The sequence below is a fragment of the Chrysochloris asiatica genome, unplaced genomic scaffold (genome assembly GCF_000296735.1).
Source record: "Chrysochloris asiatica unplaced genomic scaffold, ChrAsi1.0 scaffold00018, whole genome shotgun sequence".
NCBI lineage: Eukaryota > Metazoa > Chordata > Mammalia > Afrosoricida > Chrysochloridae > Chrysochloris > Chrysochloris asiatica.
Genome location: NW_006408536.1, coordinates 9,451,826 through 9,455,634, shown reverse-complemented (window position 1 = coordinate 9,455,634; position 3,809 = coordinate 9,451,826). Strand labels below are relative to the sequence as shown.

Sequence of the window (3,809 nt, the reverse complement as noted above, 5' to 3'; positions counted from 1 at the left end):
GGTTGGTGGTTCAAGCTCACCAGCTGCTCCTTGGAAACCCTATACAGGGTCGCTATGGGTCGGAATCAACTCAGTGGCACTTAACAACAACAACATGTATGCACCATGGGTTAATGCACTGGACTGCAATGTCAGTTTGAACCGCAAGGTCAGCAATTCAAGCTCACTAGCTACTCCTTGGAAACCCTATACAGGGTCAGAACCAACTCGACAACACTTAACATCAACAATGGATTAAATTATGTACCACTAAAATACATGTTGCAATCTTAACCCCTATACCTATGATGATGTAAATAATCTAATGTAATGTTTTTATCCACAATGTGTGTAATGTAATGTACTCAATCAGCCAGTTGAGATCTTGCCTGTGTGGATCCTAACCCTAATCACTTCGGAGTTATATCAAGAGCAGCACAGACACAGAGACACAGGCAAATTAGGAGAAGACAGATGCTATGTGAGGCTTGAGGAACCAAGGGCTACTAACAAGAATTCCTGTTGTGGCACTATAGGATAATCACTGGACTGTTAACTAGAAGGTTGGTTGTTCAAACCCACCAGCTGCTCCTAGGAAACCCCATACAGGGTCGTTGTGAGTCAGAACGGACTCGATCGCACTTAACAACCAATGAGAAAGGAATCAACATGGTGAAAACTTTGATTTAGACTTTTAACTTTCAGAACTGAGAGATGTTTCTAAAAAATTATATTTAAGAACAAATTAATTTACTTTGCTCTTTATAGCCACTCACTTATGATATTTCTGGTATCATAAGAAACTAAGCAGTAGTCCTTTACCTATTAATTGGGTTGTTAGTCTTCTGGTTGCTAAGTTATAGGAATTTATTATATTTGTAGATATTAAACTGTTATTAGTTAGTTACAAGGAGCCTTCAAAATATTGGTGGAAAAATGCCATTCCCTCTTAATTCCATTTTTTCTATAAACTTTTGGAAGTCCCCTAGGAAACTATGGGTAGGAACTGACTCAATGGCACTTAACAACAATAACAATATGCATAATTATGAACTATTTCTACCATTTTGTAGAAGTGTGTTTTTAAGATCAAAAACTGTAAATTAAATTGATCTTGGCATTGCCAGTTGTGTGTCTGCCATTTACTGACATTCAGTAAATGTTTGTTGAAGGAATGGGACAAAAGAATTTGGTATATGTTAAATGAGTTCAAAGATTTTAAGTAAAAGTAGTTGTTGCATTACAACTACTCAGTAAATGCTAATCGAATGTGTGGTTGAATGAACTGCATTTTGTAGCGATGATGCCCGCCTTAGCTTTTCGGTTGTGGTGGTGGAAATTCTTGCTGCCTACCAAATATCTATCCTCCAATTAACTCTCAAAATAAAAGACTCCCAGATTTTTAGTGAGCACATCGCTTCCTGAGGAACCCTGGAGGTTCAGTGGTCAAGCACTCACTTGCTAACCAATAGATTGCGGTTTGAATTCACCAGCCACTTGGTGGGAGAAAGATCTGGAATTCACTCGATGGCAATGGGTGCTGGTGCTGTCAGATAAGCACTGGACGGCTAACCATAAGATTGGTGGTTCAAACACACCAGCTGCTCCTCAGAAATCCTATACAGGCTCCCTATGAGTCGGAATCGACTCATTGCACTTAACAACAACATTGCTTCCCAGCTAAAAAGACTATATTTGTCAGGTTCTATTGCAGCCAGGTGGTTATAGCTAATGAGTAAGCCTAAGTATTGGGTGGAACTTCTGGAAATTCTTTGGTGGTATGTGGCTCTTCCTGTCTTCTTCCATTCTGCTAGTTGGCTAGAATGTGATGGCTGGAGCTCCAGCAGCCATTTTAGATCAGAACAGTGAGGACCACATCCTAGGAATGGCAGAGTAAAAAGCAAGAGGAAGCCTGGGCCCTTATGACTATGGAGCTGCTATACCAACGCTGGACTGCTTGTATCTAAACTTTAAAATATGTCACGTGATCTTGAAGACCAACGAGAAAGCAAAATTTTAAGACCATATGCCTCTGTTCCCAATAGCAATGGGAGGCTTCTAAACAACCCACCCTCCCCTCTCCTTTTGCAGTCCCAGATTCCTCCTTGCCAACTTCTGGAAGCTGGTGACTCCAGCCCACCGCCATGGCACAGTTGGGCCTAAATGTCCACGATCAAAATTATATGCATTTTGCTCATTCAAAAAAAGGCTTGTGACTCAAAACAGTAGATTCTTGCTTCCAAGACCTCAAGGAGGGCAGGCTGGTGGAGGAAACCCTCACCATAGATGAGGTCTCTGAGATCCTGAGTGGGCTGTATGTTGTGGTTCACAGCGAGGTGGTGTCTGAGCTCATAGCAATGTGTTACTTGTACAACAGCTTTTTTCACAAGCTGAGAAATGGTCCCTTAAACTACAGACAGACATCTCTGAACATGAAAACAGAGAATTATTAGAACAAGTTACAGAATTGGAAAAGGTAGAATTTCCATCTTCAAACAAAAAGCTTATCTTAGTTATCATAAACCCAAAACGAAAGCATAATAGCAGAACTCCTAAACAAGGACATTTTAAGGTTTCAAGAAAAGAATGAGAAATTAAAGTTAAGGCTGGACACAGCTGGGTACAGGCCACAAATGCACTGGATGAGAAGTCAAAACTAGAGCGAGCACTGCAAGGTTTACAGCTTGCTCAAGGAAATCAGCAGGATTTTATAAAGGCCCAGGACTTGAGTGCCTTGGAAAACACAGCCGATGCTTTAAAGAGTGAGTTTCAGAGGTCGCTCAAAGACAAGACAGAAACCAGAAGTCCCTGGAGGCGAATCTAGCCACAGCCAAGCACGATTTGCTCCAGGTTCAGGAGCAGCTGAGCTTGTCTGAAAAGGAATTGGAAAAGAAATGCCAATAAACAGCTGCCTATTGCAACATGAAAGAAATTCTTACCAAGAAGAATCAAGGAGCTAAAGAAAAGCTTGGTAAAATAAGGACCTGGAAATTAACCATTGATGACAATTTCAGAGTATATGCTGGTTTTCACCTCAGGCATGTGCGTTGAAGCATTTTGTTATAGCCCCTCCCTTATTTTTCTAATATTTAAACTTAAATGTTACTTCATTCCCCCACCAGAGAGTTCCTATTTTCTGTTGCCTAACTGAGAAGAAAAGAAAAAGCAAGATTCTGGCTGGCACCTCTGCTGAGGGCTGGAGAGATAGCTCTTTACAGAACAGAGGTTTTGTAGTGAGAAGGAGTCTTCACCTTCGGCATTAGTGTAAAGGGTACATCTCTTTAATGAAGGGTGAAGCAGCTAACAACATCTATACTCGTGTATTCCCCAAGGTACAAATAGAAATAGCTAGCCATTACAAATGAATATTTTTATTTTTTAAAATGAAAAAATATGTGTATACTTTGGGTGAAAGTTTAGAGAACAAGTGAATTTTCCATTCAATGGCTTATGTACACTTTTTCAAGACATTGGGTACAATCTCCTCTTCTTCCCTTTTTCCCATGCCCATATCTCCTTTCCTGCCCCTGCCCTTTCTTGTCTTCTGAGCTCTGTTTTTGGGCAAATACTACCCTTTTGATCCCATATGGTTGATGGTCCTGAGGAATATTTTAAACTTCCTTTATTTAAGGAATACACTTATTTAGCCAATACTTTTAGGTGTTCAGGCTTAGCTCGCAACTTCATTGCTGTTTTTCCCCTCTTCCCCTTATGGGTGACCAATGTGGTCACCAGCCAGACCACATGCCTGCTCATGTATTCCCCTTGAGTCTCAGTCTTGGAAGGGGGTTTGCTCTGAGGGGTCCTGACCACTTGCCTTGATGGCTCCC

General features: G+C 41.0%; 1 pseudogene; it reads left to right on the top strand.

Moving 5' to 3' along the window:
- Nucleotides 1–2,123: 2,123 nt before the first annotated feature.
- On the top strand, nt 2,124–3,030 carry LOC102810927 (annotated as a pseudogene).
- The last annotated feature ends 779 nt before the right edge of the window (nt 3,031–3,809 follow it).